Here is a 23,958-nt window from a genome sequence, read left to right as displayed (position 1 = left end):
TGGTATTCCCATCTCTTTCAGAATTTTCCACAGTTTATTGTGATCCACACAATCAAAGGCTTTGGCATAGTCAATAAAGCAGAAATAGATGTTTTTCTGGAACTCTCTTGCTTTTTCCATGATCCAGCGGATGTTGGCAATTTGATCTCTGGTTCCTCTGCCTTTTCTAAAACCAGCTTGAACATCAGGAAGTTTCACGGTTCACATATTGCTGAAGCCTGGCTTGGAGAATTTTGAGCATTACTTTACTAGCGTGTGAGATGAGTGCAATTTTGCAGTAGTTTGAGCATTCTTTGGCATTGCCTTTCTTTGGGATTGGAATGAAAACTGACCTTTTCCAGTCCTGTGGCCACTGCTGAGGTTTCCAAATTTGCTGGGATATTGAGTGCAGCACTTTCACAGCATCATCTTTCAGGATTTGAAAAAGCTCAACTGGAATTCCATCACCTCCACTAGCTTTGTTCGTAGTGATGCTTTCTAAGGCCCACTTGACTTCACATTCCAGGATGTCTGGCTCTAGGTCAGTGATCACACCATCGTGATTATCTGGGTCGTGAAGATCTTTTTTGTACAGTTCTTCTGTGTATTCTTGCCATCTCTTCTTAATATCTTCTGCTTCTGTTAGGTCCATACCATTTCTGTCCTTTATCGAGCTCATCTTTGCATGAAATGTTCCTTTGGTATCTCTGATTTTCTTGAAGAGATCCCTAGTCTTTCCCATTCTGTTGTTTTCCTCTATTTCTTTGCACTAATGGCTGAAGAAGGCTTTCTTATCTCTTCTTGTTATTCTTTGGAACTCTGCATTCAGATGTTTACATCTTTCCTTTTCTCCTTTGCTTTTGGCTTCTCTTCTTTTCACAGCTATTTGTAAGGCCTCCACAGACAGCCATTTTGCTTTTTTGCATTTCTTTTCTATGGGAATGGTCTTGATCCCTGTCTCCTGTACAATGTCACGAACCTCATTCCATAGTTCATCAGGCACTCTATCTATCAGATCTAGGCCCTTAAATCTATTTCTCACTTCCACTGTATAATCATAAGGGATTTGATTTAGGCCATACCTGAATGGTCTAGTGGTTTTCCCTACTTTCTTCAATTTAAGTCTGAATTTAGCAATAAGGAGTTCATGGTCTGAGCCACAGTCAGCTCCTGGTCTTGTTTTTGCTGACTGTATAGAGCTTCTCCATCTTTGGCTGCAAAGAATATAATCAATCTGATTTCGGTGTTGACCATCTGGTGATGTCCATGTATAGAGTCTTCTCTTGTGTTGTTGGAAGAGGGTGTTTGTTATGACCAGTGCATTTTCTTGGCAAAACTCTATCAGTCTTTGCCCTGCTTCATTCTGTATTCCAAGGCCAAATTTGCCTGTTACTCCAGGTGTTTCTTGACTTCCTACTTTTGCATTCCAGTCCCCTATAATGAAAAGGACATCTTTTTTGGGTGTTAGTTCTGAAAGATCTTGTAGGTCTTCATAGAACCATTCAACTTCAGCTTCTTCAGCATTACTGGTTGGGGCATAGACTTGGATTACTGTGATATTGAATGGTTTGCCTTGGAAACGAACAGAGATCATTCTGTCGTTTTTGAGATTGCATCCAAGTACTGCATTTCAGACTCTTTTGTTGACCATGATGGCCACTCCATTTCTTCTGAGGGATTCCTGCCCACAGTAGTAGATATAATGGTCATCTGAGTTAAATTCACCCATTCCAGTCCATTTCAGTTTGCTGATTCCTAGAATGTTGACATTCACTCTTGCCATCTCTTGTTTGACCACTTCCAATTTGCCTTGATTCATGGACCTGATATTCCAGGTTCCTATGCAATATTGCTCTTTACAGCATCGGACCTTGCTTCTATCACCAGTCACATCCACAGCTGGGTATTGTTTTTGCTTTGGCTCCATCCCTTCATTCCTTCTGGAGTTATTTCTCCACTGATCTCCAGTAGCATATTGGGTACCTACTGACCTGGGGAGTTTCTCTTTCAGTATCCTATCATGGGGTTCTCAAGGCAAGAATATAGGATCTCAGTAAATATGTATTCAGCTGAATCCCAAGAGTTGCATCTCACAGTTCCTTCAAGAAATAGGCCAGGATATCACCGGCACACAGGGGCTGGTAGGAGTTCCCAGAGAAGAGCAGAAAAAGCAAATTGAACTTCATTCAGTTAATAGATATGTTAGTAGTGTATTTACATCATGCAGAGATTGTGTCAGGAGAAGAAAATCAGTCCAGGCATGAGACAGGCACATTGCTCAAAAATACAGAGGAAGGTGGTACGGAGCAGGGTGGGGGAACAGATGGTCCATCATGGAAACACAGAGGGAGAAGGAAGTGACTAGTCCCGCTGAGCCCCTGGAAGTCGGGGGTTCTAGTCCAGATGGCAGTGGAAGGAGATCGTGGAAGCGGGAAGGGTGGAAGAGAAGGGCAGGACCCCACAGACGGGGCAGATCGAATGGGGTCTCCTGAGTGGGCGGACTAGAGTCGGACGGCGGAGGATACTGGCAGAAAAGTGTGAGAGAGAACGTGGCACATGAGGCTTCCTGGGGCAAGTTAGTGCTGGGCTACACGTGTGTGATCAGAAAAGTTCCATGAACAGAAAGACTGTCCCCACACCAAGACCTCCTTGAACAAGATACCAGACGATACGAGAGTGCAGGGTGCTTCTGAAGCCAGTACACAGACTTCGGGGCCCCTTCCAGCATCTCCCCACTTCCTAAATCTGGAGCTCCTAATGTAACTCCTCCAACATGTTCACCAGTTGCCAAATGCCTCACCCCTCCTGCCTCAGCAGCCATGGATCTTTCTCTCCTGAAGTACCCTGAGATCCACGTTATTCATGACGTTCCCCTAGCCATCACCACCATGTTTGTCAAAACCCTTCTGTGTTGGCAGGCAGATTCTTTACCACTGGCCATGTACACACTGCTATATTCTACATGGAAAACCAGCGAGGACCAACAGACAGCACAGGGCACTCTGCTCAGTGCTGCACGGCAGTCTCGATGGGAGGGGAGTTTGCAGGGAAATGGACATGTGTATACTTATGGCTGAGTCCCCTTACCTTTCACCTAAAACTATCACAACATTGTTAATCAGCTATACCAAAATATAAAATAAGAAGTTCAAAACAAAAAAATAAAAAAGCCTTTCTGTTCTCTGTTTGGTTTACTAAAGTCTTTCTTTTTCTCTTTAGAGACCATGTAAAGGAATCAACAGCTAAAACATTTTCTTTTTTAATTTTTTGGGCCATGCCATGTGGCTTGTAGAATCTTAGTTCCCTAATCAGGGATCAAAACTTGGCCCTCAGCAGTGAAAACACAGACTCCTAACCACTGGACCTCCAGGAAACTCCCGGTAGCTAAAAGTTTTATTCTTGTATGTAAAGATGTGTTGGCTAAGAGTTTCATTCTCTCTTGAAAATTGGTGAATGTTAGCCAAGGTTCTTGTGGCCTGACTCAAAGGAGTGGGGACTTCCGTAAGAGTTTCAGGCACATGACGTGGCAGGCGGGACAAGCATTTGGAGGTAGTGCATGTGCCCCTAGACCATGGCACTCAACACCAATTTGGGCAAAGAGAAAGGTGTCAAAGACAAAAAGCGTTGGTTCCTTTTAAGGGCTCTAAGGGGAGAATCTGGCCCAGGTCTCTCTCCTTGTCTTGCACATCATCCCCCCCGACACTTCATACTATCTTTTCTTTGTGCACTTCTCTCTATCCATCCGAATTTCCCCCTTTAATGGGGACACCAGTCATGTTGGCTTGGGGCCCCCTCTAATGTTGTTGTTGTTCAGTGGCTAAGTCATACCCGACTCTTTGAGACCCCAGGAACTGCAGCACGCCAGGCTCCCCTGTCCTTTACTATCTCCCAGAGTTTGCTCAAATGAGTCCGTGATGTTATCCAACCATCTCATCCTCTGTTGCCCTCCTTTTCCTCCTGCCCTCAATCTTTCCCAGCATCAGGTTTTTTTTCCAATGAATCGGCTCTTCGCATCAGGTGGCCAAAGTATTGGAGCTTCAGCTTCAGTCCTTCCAATGAACACTCAGGGTGGATTTCCTTTAGGCTTGGTCTCCCTCTGATGACCTTGTTTTAACTTGATTTTGTCTGTAAAGACCTTGTCTTCAAATAAAGTCACACTTTGAGGTACTCGGGTTCTGGACCTCAGCCTATGAATTTGACAAGACACTCAGTCCCACCAACACTGTGGGAATCGTAATTGCCCTTGAATCCACCCACACAGGTTCCCTGTTGCCTGCAATGGGCTGGGTTTCCCCAGAGTCAGACCCTGAGATGGGTTTGAGAGCACATGGTCCATGTGGGAGGTGACTGCAGGAGGTGCAGAGAGAGAAGTGGGAAGCCACGGAGAAAGCGAGGAGGCCAGAGCCGCGCATGTTCACGAGAGCTTCCTGATATTGTCAAAGGAGGCTCAGGCTGGCCAGCTGCACAGACCACACTGCAGATCGACCCTCTCCCAAGCGGAGGAGTCTGGGAACTTACAGACACTGCCCCTCCCTGACTGAGGACTGCTCCGAGAGCCTGCACCCCCTGGCCTGCCGAGCTGCAAGGCCAGTGGTCAGAATGAGTGGCCAGTGTCTACAGTCGGAATCTCACACGGTCTGCCCTGGAGCCCGCAGAGGGGCGCCGACAGCGTCCCCCAAGATGCTGCACATGGTGCACCCAGACGGAGTCACCAACCCGCACGGAAAGCCTGGACAGTCTACCTCCACTGAAAGCACTCCTTCTCTCAGAGGCGTCACTCTATCCCTGTCACTGCCCAGTGCTCCAGGAAGAAACCCTCCTCCAGGCCACAGGTGCCACGTGAAGGAAAGACCTCTCTTCTCGACTCTGTATTCAGCTGATATCCTAATAATGGAGAATACTGGTGCGATGAAATCATGTTGGTTGGGAAGCAGGAATAATCTCGGTCCCTTTTAGACTCTCTCAGCTTCATCACAGGATGAAAAATCTACAGCACTGATTATTTTTATGGCTAAGCCAAAACACTGCCACTTTATTAATGAATGAGGCCGCGTGCAGAAGACCTCCTGTGGTCTCCAGGCCACTGGGCTGGGATCTAAAAAATTAAGCTCAAACTCGTAATTTTCTTTTTTGCACATCGGAGTCTCGATGCCAAATCTTCTTCCTTCCTCCACTCTCTCTCCCCTCCCTTCCCTTGCCTTCATCTTTCTCCCTTCCCCTCCTGTCCTTCCATCTTCTCCTTCTTCTCTCTCTCTCTATCGCCACTTTAAATATTTCTTGCCTCTTTCAAAACTTGCTTACATAACTTCCACTCTATTATAACCAGCAATTAACATGGGTCGCACATAGACTAATTCCAGAGACCCTCTTCCTTGGATCAAACCCGTATTCCTCCTCCATCCTGTCTGCTCTTTCCGTGTGCTGAGTCATACTCTAGTGATACAGTGACGCCATGAATAATCCTTCACATCTATGTAGCTCAGGAGCGCGTCAAGGGCAGAAAAGCTTTGAAAGGTCATCTGAGCCAGAAATTGTGCCGCTCTCTATGTATAATTCCCCTTCAATCCAAAACAGGAGTCACAAACTGATGAACCACAAGAGAAGCCCAGTCATCAGATATGTTTTGTTTGCTGCAGGAAGAGTTTTTTTTAATCAAGAAACTTTCTATTTAAAAAAATCAGTTTCGGGACTTCCCTGGCATTCTAGGGGTTAAGACTCTGCCTTCCAGTGGAGGGGGTGTGGGTTCAGTCCCTGACGGGAGAGCTGGGATGTCACATGCCTCACGGCGGAAAAACAGCAGAAGCAGTATCGTAACAGATTCAATAAAGACTTTAAAACTGGTCCACATCAAGAAAAAAATCATAAAAAATACAATTTTGTTAAAAATAAAACATTGGGGACTTCCTGTCCAGTGGTTGGGAGTCCACCTTCCAGCACAGGGGACACGGGTTCGATCCCTGGTCGGGGAAGATTCTACAGGCCACAGGGTGATTGAGCCTATGCACTCTGGAGCCCGTGCGCCACAGCTCAGACCCAGTGCAGCCTAAAATAAATAAATAATTAGCGGTATTTAAAAAAAAAAAAAAAAAAAACTGTCTTCTGAAAAAATTTTTTAAAAAATCAATTTCGGCCTCCTCTGGAAAAGCCAAAAACAATCTTGTTGCAACATAAATTAACTCTTGGCTAGAGCAAAGGTGCTTGCTCTCTAGACAGGAGGCCTTCCTACTCACCTTCCTGACCCCGCTCTACTGGACCATCTTCAGCACATGCTGCACCACAGTTCCTTGGCCCTCGATATTTGACTCTTCCACAACAGTCCCCAAGAAGCCCATGAACATACGGAGCCCACGGGAGAGGAGCGCTCTGTCTCCAGATTCAATCACACCCTCTGGGAGCCAGGCACGCCGAGGCGGGCCCTTAACCTGTGAAAGCCAAGCGTCTGCCGCTGGCCCCCGCTCTTCTTCTGAACTCTAGACAGAGGGAGAGCTGCTCTTCTCATGAGTTTTATTTAAAGCACGAAACCCCAGTTTCTTGTCTAACATGGCTCAGTCATGTCCAACTCTTTGCAACCCCATGGACTGTACCCACCAGGCTCCTCCGTCCATGGGATTTTCCAGGCAAGAGTACTGGAGTGGGTTGCCATTTCCTTCTCCAGCAGATCTTCCTGACCCAGGGATCGAACACGGGTCTCCTGCTTGCAGGCAGACTCTTTACAGTCTGAGCCACCAGGGAAGCCCTTTCACTCGCGCTTGCTTTCCAGTTTCCTGTCTAACATCTTGCTTTTTTATTTCCTTGGACCACTCTGCTTTTATTCCTTCAAAGCATAAACTCCAGGGCCTTCCCTGGGACTCCAGGGCTAAGACACCAAGCTCCAGGGCAGAGGGCTCAGGTTCAATGCCTGGTCAAGGATCTAGGTCCCACATACCACAACTAAGAATTTGCACGTCACAACTAAACATCCCGAGTGCCTCAGCTAAGACCCAGCACAGCCAAATAGATAAATAAGCAATTTTAAAAAAAAAATAAGGTATAAAATCCAGAAATGAAAGTTTTCCTCCTGAGAGATAAATTGTAGAGACTTGTCTTCTCTAGAATTTCATTCATGTACTCATTAAAGGGGACTTCCCAGGTGGCACTAGCAGTAAAGAACCCGCCTGCCAATGCAAGAGACCTAATAAGAGATGTGAATTCAATCCGTGGGTGGGGAAGATCCCCTGGAGGAGGAAATGTCAACCCACTGCAGTCTTCTTGCCTGGAGAACCCCATGGATAGAGGAGCCCAGCAGGCTACAGTCCGTGGGGTCGCAATGAGTTGGACACGACTGAGCGACTTAGCGTGCATGCACACACTCATGAAAGGCTTCTTCACTAAGCCCTTACCAGCTGTGAGGCGCTGTACCAGGCCCTGGCATCACATTGACAGGCAGCAAGGCTCAGTGGCCCCCTTCCTGTGGCTCACATTCCAGCTGGGAGAGAGTGTTACTCTGCCTTCTCCCAGAGAAATGCAAACTTGCGCTGTGATGCATGCAGAAGAAATTCCAGATGGATCCAAGAATTTAGACCTGAGGAGAGAATACAGTTCTCACAAATCTAAAGGAAAACATGGATGAATAACTTTATTTTCTTACAGAGGGCTTTCTAATCACAACAGGAAATCTCAAAGCTGAAAAGGAAAAAAAAAAATGGATCACACTAACTACATCAAATTTTAACATTTTGGGAGGCTAAAAGTACCATAAACAAACTCAAAAGGGAAACTAGGGAAAATATTTGCAACCCAAATGACAGGCAAAGGACTTATTTCCCCAATAAACAAATTACTCTTACAAATCGATCAACAGAGCACATAAAAAATTTATGAAAGAAATATAAATGATGCAAACAAATGAGATAGCTCTGAACCTCATTAATAATGAAAGAAATACAAATTAAAATAATGAGATATTTTCCGAGTAAATATTGGCCATGATATTTGAAAACTGATCCTCCCTGGTGCTGTCCATACGTAGGGAAGCTGGCATCCGCATTCACGGCTCATTGAAGCTACCCTTCGGCAGGGAATTCAGTGATGCACTGACTTTATATGGTCTTGTTCTGCGATTTTAATTGCTCCTAGTTTTATTCTTTCATCCAGCAAGCCCCCATCACATCGTGCCTTCCAGAATGAGCTCACACCTGCACCTCCCCGGATTCTAAGATCTACTCTCTTTGTTCTACTCGATTTATAACTTCTGGTATTCAGAACTGCTGCTCGCCTGGTCTGGAGGACTTCCACACAGGTTGTCTTGGTTTCCTTAGATCTCCTAGGAAATGCAACAGCAGTCTGGCTGACTTTGAGCTGTCCCTGCCAAGGCTCCTGGTAAAGGGAAAACCGCCCTGGAGCATCTTTCTACCCCAGCCTCCTCCCACACAGTTCATGACAATTGTACCTGGAAAAGAAGTAGAATCACCCAGAGTTCCTAGTGAAAGTCAATAACATCAGAACCAAGACAGCTGTGTTGCTGCTCAGGGTTGTTCTGTGCAAGGTAAAGAGACAGACACTGAGGACTTCCCTGGTGGTCCCCGGTTAAGAATTCACCTTGCAACACAGGGGACATGGGTTCCTTCCCTGGTCTGGGAGGATTCCACCTGCCCCAGAGCAACAGATCCCTGCTCCACACCTACTGGAGCCCGTGGGCCCAGAGCTTGCGCTCCACAACAAGGGAAAGCCCAAGCACACCCGCGAAGACCCAGCGCAACCAAAATAAACATACCAACCTTAAAGGAAGAAATATAAACTAGACATTACGTCACTGCCATTGTATCTAGAAGTGCCTTTTCTCACTTGAAAAGACCCTGATGCTGGGAAAGATTGAAGGCAGGAGGAAAAGGGGATGACAGAGGATGAGATGGTTGGATGGCATCACCGACTCAATGAACATGAGTTTGGGTAGGCTCCGGGAGTTGATGATGGACAGAGAGGCCTGGCGTGCTGCGGTTCATGGGGTCGCAAAGAGTCAGACATGACTGAGCGACTGAACTGAACTGAACTGAACTGCCTTTTCTCAACAAAGACTGCTTGTGTCCACATGGTTATAATGAGGTAATACCCACTAGATCTATGTTCCCCAGTGTGTTCAGCTCACTCTCCTTGTCCAATGCTTGCACTTTAATATCTGGGCAGCCCCACAAGCCATAAGCAGGAATTTGACTTTATGCCTTTTGTGTTAAGAAAATAATATTCAGGCTGGAGACAGTTTTCACTCTCCTGCAGGTTGAATTTGCCCATTCTGAAGAATGTCCCCTTCCCCAAGTCAACTATGAAAGTGAGTAATGCAACACCATCTTCTGAACAGAACTTTCAAGCCCAGTTGCTATTTTGCTGCAGTCCCTGGAATTGTTTAACCTTTCCAGGTTGAATTTGGCCCGTTGACTACAAGGAGTCACTGATGCCCTGAAGACGAGCAACCAGCTCCTTCCCATCAATCCTGTGACTTTTTATACCGCAGCTTCTCTCACGGCGCTATGATTTCAGCAAATGTTAATTGAGTGCCCCTTTGGTGGTTCAGTCGGTAAAGAAATTTGCCTGCAATGCAGGAGACCTGGGTTTGATCTCTGGGTTGGGAAGATCCCCTGGAGAAGGGAATGGTTACCCACTTCAGTATTCTTGCCTGGAGAATTCCAAGGACAGAGGAACCTGGAGGGCTTCAGTCCGTGGGGTCACCAAGAGTCAGACCAATTGAGTGATTTTCACTTTCCCATCAATCCTGTGATTTTTTATACCATATCTTCTCTCCGTGGTGTTAGGTTTCAGTGAATGTTAATTAGATGCCTCTTTTCAATAAATGGTATTGGGAAACCAGATATCCACAGGCAAAAGTTAGATCTTACCTTACTCCACCTACAAAAATGAACTCAAGATCAATCAAAGAGGTTAAACATAAAAGCTGAAGTTACAAACCACATAGAAGAAAACCTAGGGGGAAAGCTTCATGACACTGGATGTCCTGAAGCCTTCTTGGGGCTTCCCTGGTGGCTCAGATGGTAAAGAATCTGCCTACATTGAGGGAGACCCAGGTTCAATCCCTGGATTGGGAAGATCCCCTGGAGAAGGGAATGGCAATCCACTCCAGTATTCTTGCCTGGAGAATTCCATGGACAGAGGAGCTTGGTGGGCTACAGTCCAAGGGGTCGCAAAGAGTCAGACACAAGTGAGCAACTTTCACTTTTACTTTGTTCAAATCCAGGATATATAAAGAACTCATACAGCTCAACAACAGTAAATTTTTAGATGAGCAGAGGACTCGAACAGACATTTCTCCAAAGAAGATATATTACACAAATGGCCAATAAGCACATGAAACAATATTCAATATTACTAACCATTAGAGCAATGAAATCAAGACCACAGTGAAATACCACTTTGCACTGATTAGGGTTGCTAGCAAAAAAAAACAAAAAAAAAAACAGAATATACAAATGTTGGTGAGGAAATGGAAAAATTGGGGCACTTGTGCATTGATGGTGGGAACATAGAATGGTGCAGGCACCGTGCAAAACGGTAAGTGACTCCCCAAAATTTAAACATAGATGCCCCATGTGACCTAGCAACTCAGGTTCTAGGTATATGCCCAAGGTGTTTACAGCAGGCACGTGAGCATATGTTTGTACACCAACATTCGTAACAGCATCATTCCCAATAGCCAGGGTATGGAAACAACCTCATGTCCGTCAGCAGATGAATGGGTAAGGAAAAATGTGGTGTATTCATAGAGGAGAGAGCGACTGGAAATCCTGCCCATCTGCTACAGCATCGGATGACTGACGGACATCATGCTAAGTGGAATCGGTCAGATTCAGAAGAACAAATCCTGCACAATCCTGCTCACATGAAGTGTCTAAAATAGTCAAACTCTTAGCAACAGAGAATATGATCGTGGTTTCCAAGAGAGAAATACTAGTTACGTCCCAACACTTCATCCAGGATCTTGCACGTAGGGAGTTACTCACTATTATAAAATCCATCTCATTTTCTCCATACTAGTTAACTGTGTTCACTGTCCATTGTCTATTTCCTCCGTTAGGATACATGCTGTACAAGGACAGAGGTTTGTTTTTTGCCAATGTTCTTCAGTGATAATCCTCCCAAACTGCTAGAAAAATGTCTAGCATAGTAGCTCCTCAATAAATAGTAAATTTATTAAATTAATGAATAAAATATTTTAGACGATGTCTATATTGAAAATACGAAGCAACAGGTGTTGTTGTTCAGTCGCCCAGTCGTGTCCGACTCTTTGCAACCCCATGGAATGCAGCACACCAGGCCTCCGTGTCCCTCACCACCTCCTGGACTTTGCCAAGTTCATGTTCATTGTATCACTGATGCCATCCAACCATCTCATCCTCTGATGCCCTCTTCTCCTGTAGACAGGCTATTTTTTTAACTTTTTATTTTATCTTGGAGTATAGTCGATTAATAATGTTGTGATTGTTTCAAGTGAACACCAAAGAGATGCAGCCATTCACATACACGAATCCAATCTCCCCCAAACTCCCCTCCTATCCAGGGATCCTTATCCCTTATACCCACTTTAAATATAGTAGTCTGTACATGTCAACTCCCTGACCATCCCTTCCCCCTACTCTTACTCCACTGGAAACCACAGATCCGTTCTCTGAGTCTGTGAGTCTGTTTTGTAAATGAGTCCACTCGGGTCGTTTTTTTAGATCCTACATATCATGTTTGCAGCCCCCTGGACTGCAGCCCACCAGGCTCCTCCGTCCATGGGATTCTCCAGGCAAGAATACTGGAGTGGGGTGCCACCTCCTCCTTCAGGGGATCTTCCCGACCCAGGAATCGAGCCCACATCGCCTGAGGCTCCTGCATTGGCAGGCGGACTCTTTACCACTTGAGCTACCTGGGACGCCCAATTCTGCACATAAGGCATGTTTTATGATATTTCTCCTTCTCCAGACAGTCCAGTTTAACAATACCTTTTAGGGGGAAACCCAAAAAAGTAAAATTTACTCAGGATAGAATTAGAAAGAGTTCAGATACTCATTTCATTACAGAGTCTAATGGAGGGAGGGGGCCCTTTTCTTATTGCTGTTGCTGTCATCTGTGTGAGTGTGTGTGAGTGTGTGTGAGTGTGTGTGAGTGTGTGTGTGTGTGTGTGCACGCATGCTGTGTGTGTGTGTGTGCTGTGTGTGTGTGTTGTGTGTGAGTGTGTGTGTGTGCACACGCTGTGTGTGTGTGTTGTGTGTGTGTGCGTTGTGTGTGTGTGTGTGCACACACTGTGTGAGTGTGTGTGCTGTGTGTGTGCTGTGTGTGTGTGTGCTCTGTGTGAGTATGTGTGTGTGTGTGCTGTGTGTGTGCTGTGTGTGTGTGTGCTGTGTGTGAGTGTGTGTGTGTGTTATGTGTGAGTGTGTGTGTGTGTGTGCGCGCGCGCACGCTTGCAGGATAAAGATATGCTGAGATAAAGAAAAGGCACAATGTTCTTTTCAACAGTTTTCAGAACAGTTTGTGGTTTTTGAAGGCGAGATAAGTAGAAACAGCTGAACCTTGTTTCCCGATAGGATTAAAAGGATGAACCGTATAATGTCCGTGAAGCACCCTGGTCTCCACAGAATAACCCGGCAGAACCATAGGGAAGCAGGATGCCTACCTTCCTTTCAACTTCTGTCAGCTTTTCCCAACTTCTTGGGTGATTTATTCTCTTCATACACTATATCTGAGTAAGATTCAGGAGAAAATATTGCTTGAGGTTTGATTCAGCATCAAGCAAAATGAGATTCAGCACCTAGAGCTATCTCAGCTTCCTTGAATTCCATCACCGGTAACCAAAATGTTTCATTTTCTTTTTATCTGCTACCTGCTTTCTGCCCAGAAGAATGGGAGGTCTGCGGGGGATGGTGATGTTGGGGCATAAGCAGCTCTGTTCTTGTGGGCATTTGCACATGGTTAGCATGGCATTGGGCTTCCCTGGAGGCTCGGACAATAAGGAATCTGCCTGCAAAGCAGGAGACCTGGGTTGGGAAGATCCCCTGGAGGAGGGCACAGTGATAAAGAATCTACCTGCCAATGCAGGAGATGCAGGCTCCTGGGTCTGGAAAGATCCCCTGGAGAAGGGAATGGCAACCCACTCCAGTACTCTTGCCTGGAGAATTCCATGGATGGAAGAGCCTGGAGGGCTACAGTCCATGGGGTCGCAGAGCCGGACACGACTGAACGACTAGGCATAGCACAACACATGATGGCATTGTCCCTTCCACGACTGTGTGTGTGTGTGTGTGTGTGTACACTCAGTCATGTCTGACTCTCCTCTGTCCATGGAATTTTCCCATCAAGAATACTGGAGCAAATTGCCATTTCCTTCTCCAACCTAGGGATTTCCCCGACCTAGGGATTGAATCCATGTGTCTTGCATCTCTTGCATTCGCAGGCAAGTTCTTTACTAGCTAAGCTACCAGGAAGCCCATCCCTTTCCTGTAAGTTAGAAAAATAGAATATGAGCGGGGATACAGAAAAAGAAATCTGTGGACTATTTCTGTATGTCTTGTCTTGATTATCATGGCAAAAAAGTACTTTTTTGTGGGTTTTGTTGATCCTATCTGAAGTGTTATTACTGGATGATATGCATGGATGTTGTGGATATGGATGGTTGCTGCTGCTGCTACTGCTGCTAAGTCACTTCAGTCGTATCCAACTCTGTGCGACCCCATAGACGGCAGCCCACCAGGCTCCCCTGTCCCTGGGATTCTCCAGGCAAGGACACTGGAGTGGGTTGCCATTTCCTTCTCCAATGCATGAAAGTGAAAGTGAAGTCGCTCAGTCATGTCTGACTCCTAGAGACCCCAGGGACTGCAGCCTACCAGGCTCCTCTGTCCATGGGATTTTCCAGGCAAGAGTACTGGAGTGGGGTGCCATTGCCTTCTCCATGGATGGTATCCATACCCATACATATATGTGTAAATATGTGTAAGTAAGTAAGTAAATATGTACACATAGACTGGGACAAAAGACCCAAGATTATGTGTTGTGTTGATTATATGCCATAATTCTGCCCTATACCCAGGCCCTTATGTGATAATCTGGTTAATTGGGCTTTACACCCACATTCATTCAAATTAATACATGTGAAAAATGGAAATCACAAAGTATTGGTGATGCTATTTTTGCCAGCTTTATTGAGATAGAATTGACATATGACATTGCGTGAGTTTAAGGCACGCAAACATGATCCGATGCACCTATGCACTGTGAAAACGTTTTCCACGGTGAATTTAACATGGCCTTCACCTTGCGTTTTACCATTGAACTGTAGCTGTTACAGTGAAAACACGGAAGAATTACTCTCAGAGCAACATTCAAGTAAAGAACACAGTACGGTTAACTATACCATGCTGTACATTAGACCCAGAACCTATTCATCTTAATAATGAGAAGTGTTTGTACCGCCCTTTGACCAACATCTCCTCATTTCCTCAACCTGCAGTCCCTGGGACTCGTCGACCTATCCACTCTCTCTCTCCACATATAAGCAATATCATATGAGTTTCATCTTTCTCCATCTGGCTTACTTCACTTAATATGACAATGTCTGGGTCCACCCATGTTGCTGCAAAAGGCATTTCATTCTTTGTAATGGCTGAGTAATATCCCACTGTCCACACGTACCACATCTTCTTCCATTCGTCTGTCGGGGGACATTTAGGCTGCTTCCATATCTTGACTATTGTAAATAGTGCTGTGAAGAACACTGGGGTGCGGGTCTCCTTTCTAAGCTGTAATTTTGCACGCATGCAGCCATGGAAGCCTGGGCTGGCTGCTGGTATAGACTGGGTGCTGGCTGGAAGCAGGTGTAAAGAGGTGGGAAGGACTCGGGTGGTTGGCATCTGGGAACATGAACACCTGTGGGGTAAAAAACAGTGAGATATGCCTGGGGTCCCCCGAGGGGGTGGAGCTGGCTGTTGGTTTCCTGGGTGGAGAACGCTGTTGGGGTCCTCTGCAGAGCAGGCCTCTGGGAACCATGGTCGCCCCCACTATGGGGCTATACTGAGAGCCTTTGCCCTGCCTCCCTGTTCCCAGCCATCTCTTTAGTCTAGGCTTCGCCAGTCTCTGGGTTTGGTAAAACCAAAGTGGTTCCTCTGGGGACACTGGTCAGCCACTTGGCTGTCCATTCTCAGGGAAGGGAAGTCTTTCCAGCCAGGCAGTCCCCTGTTGGCACGGAGAAGCGCCAGCCTGGGGGTGAGACGAGGCAGGAAAAATGAAGCTGTCCTTCCTTCTCTTCTATGTGGTCATTCTCAGGCTTCTGTTCCACTGCGTTGACATTTCAGAGGTGGACTCCTGAGCTCTCCCAGAGCTGTTTTTGATCGTGGACTGTTGTTCATCTTTGTGAGGGGAGGAACTCTGGGGTCTCCCACACTGCCATCTTGGTGAGATCATTTTGGGGGTTGTTCGAAACAATAAGAAACACACAGCACTTTGGCCTCTTGATGGATTGAATTAAATGGGTCAGTTCAAAGTCTGAAAGTCTGCTCTTTTATCTTTCCTATATCATTTTTGGTAGACTGAGGCTAAAGTATTACAGCTGAAAACTTAAAATTTTGAAACATGATTCCTAAGAGGAATATATTTAGAAGTTGAAAGGGATTAAAAAAAGAGAGATTTCAATATTGCCAACTGGATTTTATTACTCAGTGTTCCCCAGATATACAGAACCAATGGAACATATATATGTATACGATTTTTCTTTAACTTCTATTGGAGCACAGCTGATTCACAGCATCACGTTGGTTTCAGGTCTACAACAAAGGGAATGCCATGTTATGCATATACACTGTTGTTTGGTCTCTAAGTTGTGTCTGACGCTTTTGCGACCCCAAGGACTGTAGCCCGCCAGGCTCCTCTGTCCATGGGATTTCCCAGGCAAGAATACTGGAGTGGGCTGCCATTCCATGCTCCAGGAGATCTTCCTGCCCCAGGGATGGAACCCTGTGTCTCCTGCACTGTGGGTGATTCTTTGTCACCAAGCACCATATCCACTAGTTTTAAGATTCTTTTCCCACGTAGGCCATCACGGAGTATTGAGTAGCGTTCCCTGTGCTATGCAGTAGAACCTTAGTAGTTATCTACTGCATATACGGAGAAGGCGATGGCACCCCACTCCAGTACTCTTGCCTGGAAAATCCCATGGACAGAGGAGCCTGGTGGGCTGCAGTCCATGCGGTTGTGAAGAGTCGGACACGACTGAGCGACTTCACTTTCACTTTTCACTTTCATGCATTGGAGAAGGAAATGGCAACCCACTCCAGTGTTCTTGCCTGGAGAATCCCAGGGATGGGGGAGCCTGGTGGGCTGCCATCTATGGGGTCACACAGAGTCGGACATGACTGAAGCGACTTAGCAGCAGCAGCAATTGCATATATAGTAGTGCATATATGTCAATCTATAGATTTTTTTTTTCTGAAGCCACTTGCATGAGGTATGATTGACATACTGAAAACTGTACATACTCAGTATATACAACTTGATGAGTTTGGAGATAAGTGTGTACCTGTGAAACCATGACCATAATCTCTATTGTACACTTTAAAATTTGCTAAAAGAGTACATCTTACATTGTGTTCTTATCACAAAATAATATAATAATAATAATAAATAAACAGTGCAGTAGGAAACTTTTGGAGGTGATAGATCTGTTTATGGCAAAGAAGGAGATTTCTCACAAGGAACTGGCCCACACAGTTCCTTTTATGGAAGTAGGAATTCCCACAATCCAGGAAACCCAGGAAAGCAGAGGTGTAGTTCAGGGTTCAAACACCAGGGAAACCGATGGTGTCGATCCCAGCCCAAGTTCAGAAGAAAGTGTGCTCCAGTTCATGCAAGTCAGGAAGAGAAGGTGGCATGAGTCCCCCCCGACCCCTGACCCCCGACCCCCGACCTCTGCCCTGTGCTCCAGTCAAGCCCTCAGGACTGGAGGGCACCCACCACACTGGGGATGGTGACCTGCTTTACTGAGTCCACCAATTCGAACGCTTATCCCCTCTACCAACATCCTCACAGACACACCCAGAATTAACATTTAGCCAAATATCTGCACTCCCGACCCCGGAGGTAAAATCGACACATAAAATCACCATGATTGGACCCTATTCTCCAAAAGACTGCATGTAGCATCTGTTTTGGCTTAGTGGTAAAGAACTCGCCTGCCAATGAAGGAGACATGGGTTCAATCCCTGGGTCAGGAAGATCTCCTGGAGGGGGAAACAGCAACCCACTCCATTCTTCTTGCCTGAGAAATTCCACAGACAGAGAAGCCTGGCGGGCTACAGTCCATGGGCTTGAAAAAAGTCAGACATGACTTAGTTACTAAACAAGAGCAATGTCTATTTTAACAATGAGTCCTGCCAATGAGATAAGTGAAAATTCTTGGCCCAGAGCCTGGTATACATTAGATACTATGGGAATGTTTTCATTCATTTATTAATATACTTAAGTGGAAATTTAACATAAATGCCATTTCCTCTAGTGCCTTATCTCATCACCAGAAGATAGGCCCCTAAAACACGCTCAGACTTCATTTGCATTTCATTCACTTGGTGCACCCCTGAAGCAACTGCATATACATCAAGTACTGTACATGCGTCAAAGGGCATTCATGTACAGGCAAAGGTTGCTGCCACTCGCCAAGATTTCCTAAAGGAAATCAACCCTGAATATTCATTGGAAGGACTGATGCTGAAGCTGGAGCTCCAATCCTTTGGCCACCAGATGCGAAGAGCCAACTCATTGGAAAAGACCCTGATGCTGGGAAAGACTGAAGGCAGGAGGAGAGGGGGACGATAGGGGATGAGACGGTTGGATGGCACCACCGACTCAATGGACACGAATCTGAGCAAACTCTGGGAGATAGGAAGGACAAAGAAGCCTGGTGTGCTGCTGTTCATGGGGTCGCACAGAGGAAGAACCACACACCAAATAGAAGTGGGGGAAAATGTGAGGCTGCTCTCACCACTACTAAAACACCACACTCACTGTCTAGCATTTTTCCCATTTATTTATTTTTTAAGTGGAAAGTTTTTCCTGCCTTTAAGCATGTAAGAACCCTCCAAGGGGCGATTTCTTCAGCCCATTGACACAGTCTGGCATATAGCAGGAATTACTGAACATGTGTTGCCCTCTGAAGAAAAAGTAGTTGTTGATCATTTTGATGAATGGACACCAGGTGCATACCTGATTAAATCTTAGTTAGGTCCACAATTCAGAGAAGAAAACGTATACCACATAAAAAGTGGATGTCTCCAAAAGTATATTTCCCCAAATTCACCATCTTCCCAGAATCAGTCCTATACCAATAACATGGTCAGACACCCATGTGTTATCTTTCTCTGGCCTAATGTGTATTCTAGAACAAAGCAGACAGTACTGGAGGGCAACCAAGCACCTCTTCCTGGAATACACCACTTGTTGTTCCTTTGATGAAGTGGGTCTCTTTCCCTCCATCTCCAGTACCTAAGACTGCCCCCCTTCCACCAGTCTCACTGCAGCCAAAGGGATCTTAAATTTCAGAGAAGATTATTTCATCCCTTGCTTTTCAAGTAAAGTCCACAAGTCCCTAAGCGAGCCTTCGAGGCTCTCCGTGACCTGGTTTCTCTTGAATTCAGCAGCTGCATCTCACACTAAGCCTCTCACTCATCAGGCTGCAGCCACTCTGGTTTCTCAGTTCCTCAAGGCATCCTTGCATTTACAACTCCTTCCATCTGGAGTGGGGACCCCATCCTATGACTATGATGTACTTACTCTTTAAGCCTCAGCTTAACAGTCAGCTCCTCAGGGGAGGCTTACCTGATCTCACCAAACTGGGTCAGAACCCTACCATACAGGGTAACAGTATCCTGTGATGCTTCCTCTCTTCCCCTTTCCAAAATCACATTAAAAAATTAATTAACTGGGTTCAGTTCAGTTCAGTTCAGTCGCTCAGTCGTGTCTGACTCTTTGCAACCCCATGAAACCACAGCATGCAAGGCCTCCCTGTCCAACACCAACTCCCGGAGTTCATTCAAACTCGTATCCCTTGAGTCGTGATGCCATCCAGCCATCTCATCCTCTGTCGTCCCCTTCTCCTCCCACCCTCAATCTTTCCCATAATCAGGGTTTTTTCCAATAAGTCAGTACTTCGCATCAGGTGGCCAAAGTACGGGAGTTTCAGCTTCAGCATCAGTCCTTGCAATGAATGTTCAGAGTTGATTGCCTTTAGGATAGACTGGTTGGATCTCCTGTTGTCCAAGGGACTCTCAAGAGTCTTCTCCAGCACCACAGTTCAAAAGCATCAATTCTTTGGCTCTCAGCTTTCTTTATGGTCCAACTCTCACATCCACACATGACTACTGAAAAACCATAGCCTTGACTAGATGAACCTTTGTTGGCAAAGTAACGTCTCTGCTTTTTAACATGCTGTCTAGGTTGGTCATAACTTTTCTTCCAAGGAGCAAGTGTCTAATTTCATAGCTGTAGTCACCATCCACAGTGATTTTGGAGGCCAAAAAAGTAAAGTCTCTCACTGTTTCAATTGTTTCCCCATCTATTTGCCATGGGGTGATGGCACCAGATGTCATGATCTTAGTTTTCTGAATGTTGAGTTTTAAGCCAACTTTTTCAACTGTGTCGTGGTTCAATATCTATACCCCGCGTTCTAATTTCCATGAAGGAAAAACCATATCTATCTTATTTACTATTATATTCCTGAACTTAGTGTTATTTCTGATATGTAGTTGATAATCTATAAATATTTGCTGAATTGATGAATCAAATTGTAGAATCTCCATGGAGACATTTCCCAAGTAATATTTCTAGTGGACGTGAAGGTCGTTAAAAGGTGGAGGTCAGATTCATAGTCATCTGTCTGCAGATGATAAAGTAAATGTCCTATAGAAGATGGAAGTGCTGGCTTTCATTACTGGAGAAAAGAAAATAGCTTGAGTGAACTGAGCCAGATGGTCCATGAACAATGCTTCAGAAATAAAACAGGGATCCTGACCTTTGGTGATCAAGAAATATTTCAAAAGTTATCCATCAGGCTCAGTTCAGCTTTACACCAAGATCGAACTGTTTTCAATAATTAATGCGAGTCATCACACCTTTCTTTGATTCTACAGTGTCTTGGTCCTCTACATTACCTCAGGAAATAAACTAACTTGAACATTTTCCAGTTCACATCTTTTTTTCCCCTTTCTTTCCTCTATTTTTCTTCCCTTATTTTCTTCCCCTTGGCTCTTCCATGACAAATATCTAAATTATACATGATTGAATGTTGAGGAAAGTTTCTTTTGGACAAGGTTGATTTCTACGCCACTACCCACAACCAAGGAAGATGACTATCCTCACTACGTAAGCAATAAGCTACTGTATTGTAAGTATTCAAGGTCCAGATGTTAGCGTGGTGGGAGAAAAGAAACTGTGTAGCTGAGAAAACAATCAGCAATATTCAGGATGGTTCAGAAAAATAAATTTCACATTTTATAGCATCTTATCACTTATAAAGTCCTTCAGCATTCATTTTCTCTTGAGACTGGCTTTAATCATAGCTAGGTAATTTTTACTGGTATGATAACTGAGGCAGAGAATTTCTGGCTCAAGGTCACAGAGTTAATAAAGCAATTACTGGAACCTAAATCTACTTTTTTTTTTTTTTTTTTTGCCTCCGTATGTCTTTGTAATGATCAGGTCTGGTTTCTCTATTACAAAGACAAGCTAAAAGCCCAAAAGAGTATCTGCAGGAGCTTCTGAATCAATGGAGCTCAAGCCTTACTCTGCTTGGGAAGCCTTCATCCTGCTGAGAGCTCTCTTCAGAGCCTCCTTCACTTCCCTGTTCCTCAGGCTGTAGATCAGTGGGTTCAGCATCGGGATGACCACAGTGTAAAATACTGACACAACCTTGTCCTCCCCAAGAGATTTCCCCATGTTACCTTTCAGGTATATGAATATGAGCGACCCGAAGAAAAGAACCACTGCGGTTATGTGAGAAGCACAGGTGGAGAAGGTCTTGGCTTTGCCACCAGCTGAAGGAATCTTCAGAATGGCCCGAATGATGAACAGGTAGGACTTGAGAATCACTGAAACGCTGGTTGCAATGACCAAGAAAGCTAAAAGGTAGATCACCTGTTCTCGTGGCCTGGTCTCACTACAGGCAAGCTTCAGCAGAGGTGGGAGGTCACAGAAGAAGAAATCCACGTGGTTCGACTTGCAGAAGGAGATGGAAAAGGCGCACCCGGTGCGGACCACGGAATTGACCGCGGCACCACCATACACCCCGGCCACCAGCCCCAGGCGCGTCTGGGGCGTCGTGGCCGAGGCGTAGAGGAGAGGGTTACACACGGCCACGTAGCGGTCATAAGCCATCACGGCCAGCAGGAAGCACTCGGCACTAGCACAAAGGGTGAAGAAGAAGAACTGGGTGGCACAGCGTCAAAGGGGATGGTCCTCTTACCCGTCCGCAAGGTCTCCAGCAGTTGAGGGACAATAACGGAGGAGTAGCAAATGTCCAGGAAGGAGAGGTGGCCGAGGAAAAAGTACATGGGAGTCTGGAGGCGAGGGTCACTCTGAATCAGCGCCATCAACCCCAGGTTGCCTCCCAGGGTGATGAGATAAAGGAGCAGAAACACAAAGAAGAGACCCGTCTGCAGCTCGGCCGACAGCTGGAACCCCAGCAGAACGAATTCTGTTACCAAAGTGCCATTCTCTGCCATGAGTCCTAGGCTGCCCACTGAAATCAAAAAATAAAACCTCATTAAAGATAAACTAAGATGAACACGGCTTGATCTGATCACTTTCAGCAAATCACTTTATGGGTTTTGAATAATTGTATTTATTTTTGACCGTGCTGGGCCTTGGTTGCTGTGTGCGGGCTCTCCACGGGGTGGCCAGCAGGGGCTACTCCCTAGTTCCGGTGCGCGGACTCCTCGTCGCGGTGGCTTCTCTTGTGGAGCAGCAGCTCTAGGGCGAGCGGGCTCAGCGGCTGCTGCTCCCAGGCTCTAGAGCGCAGGCTCAGTAGCTGTGGCGCACGCGCCTTGTTGCTCTGTAGCGCGTGGGACCTTCCCAGGTGAGGGATGAAACCCATGTCTCCTGCACTGGCAGGCAGAGTCTTCACCACTGAGCCGCCAGGGAAGTCCTCACTTTACAATTTTTACAAACACTTTTTCATTGGATCTTGCAGAGATCCTTGCAAGCACATATTTGTTCATCCTGCTTTTCGCGAGAAGAATATGAGGGTCAAAGAGGTAAAGTGACTAGCTCGTGATTTCATAGTAAAGAGGCAAAACCAGAGCTAGAATGCAGCTCATAGGCAATTCTTAACTTCTTACCGGTTCCGAATTGGAAACAGTCATCGACCTCACTGAAGAGTGAGGAGAAACGCTGGCGGTATAGCATTAAGGACGTGACCTTTGAAATCAGACCGTGGTTCCCATCTCTTGAGACCTTGGCCAAGTTAATTCAACTTTCTCAACCTCAGCATCCTTGTTGGTTGAATGAGAATGTCAGTGCTCAAGTCATGATGTTAACCGTGAATAGCTAACGCTTGGTCTGACTCACACACTTAGTATTATTGTTTTCTAAATTCTGCAACAGTGTAACATCTTCTAGGTTCATGTATATTCTGGAATCTTATCTCCAAGTCCACAGCCCCTTGGAATTCCAATATCAACTCTATCTTTCTGCGTGGCTATTTTGATGCACATATGAACCCAATAGAGCTGGATGCAAGACAGTGAGCTGTGAAGAGCAACCTCAGCTAGAACCCCTACAAGCTGTTGCCCGCCAAGTCTCTTCTTCCTCTCTGCTTCTGCCAGGCAAACATGCCCTGGTTTTCACTTCTCTTATTCCAAAGGAACTGTCCCAGTATTTTAAAATGCCAGATCACTATCAATTGGTAAGAATCATGAATCAAGCCATTCTAGAATTAGCCTGCAAAGCTCCTTAAGGGACAAAGGCATCACACTGAGTTTAGAATTCTAATAAAGATCGAGGGCTTGCCAAGTATTTAGACAATCTTGCTTCTGTGCCTTTTGGATGCTCATCATCTGGGGTAACGGAAATACTGAATGCGGACTTCAAAGATGATTCTTTTTGTCCTCCATCCTTGAAGCAAAAACTGAATTTGAGAGAGCTCTCACAGGATTTTAGATAATTAAGAAAATAAAACTTTGCCCAAGGTTTGGCAAAAGCTGATCTAATGATGAAATAAGTGTCCGTGTCTGGTGTTTACCCCTCCCCCACTGAAGTCCTGCTAAGGTAAATATTTAGGAGTTCTTTTCTTTCCTCAGGGCCCAATATAATATTGACTCTCAACCAAAACAATGACTTGCTGCGTTCTTGGAATTCACACAAATCATCTTGACCAAAAAGGGAAAAAAAGAGAGAGACTCATGTTCATTTATTTATTCAGTAAGATTCTGCTGAGAATTTACAATGCATGAGGCACTCTTCTGGTTGCTGGGAAGAAAACACAGACAAAGATCTTTCCCTTGTGAGGTGGTTATTCTAGCAGAAGAGCATATACAATTTTTTTTTTAATAAAGAGCTATATTTTTTAACAAGCTAGAAGATAAGTGCTATGAAAGACGTGCGCACACAGAGCTTTTGGAGACCCCAAGTATGGAGAGGAGCGTTAATAGGCTCATCAAGAAAGGCTCATTGAAAAGGGGACGTTTCTGCAGAAATGGTGGGGATCAGGCAGCTACTCACGCTCATTTGTACACATCATTTATGCACGAACATAGTAAATGAAGACACCAGCAGCGGACCACTGTGCCTCCATTACACAACACACAGAATTCTTCGGGTCCTTCTGAGACCTGAAGACAACTTTGTTCAGAAGTGCCAACCTCCTAACACAGAGAGAAACACCTAAGGTATCAGAGACTCGATAATCAGCCTAACTAAGGTCACTCACTGCAAAGATAGACTAGAAAACAGCACAGCGGCTGAGAAAACGGGCCCAGA

General features: G+C 45.5%; 1 pseudogene; it reads right to left on the bottom strand.

Moving 5' to 3' along the window:
* Positions 1–20,729: 20,729 nt before the first annotated feature.
* On the bottom strand, positions 20,730–21,704 carry LOC129628581 (olfactory receptor 9I1-like; annotated as a pseudogene).
* Positions 21,705–23,958: the final 2,254 nt, after the last annotated feature.

The sequence above is a fragment of the Bubalus kerabau genome, chromosome 15 (genome assembly GCF_029407905.1).
Source record: "Bubalus kerabau isolate K-KA32 ecotype Philippines breed swamp buffalo chromosome 15, PCC_UOA_SB_1v2, whole genome shotgun sequence".
Taxonomy (NCBI): Eukaryota; Metazoa; Chordata; class Mammalia; order Artiodactyla; family Bovidae; genus Bubalus; species Bubalus kerabau.
Note: the sequence above shows the minus strand (reverse complement) of the source record. Positions and strands in the feature narration are given on the sequence as shown.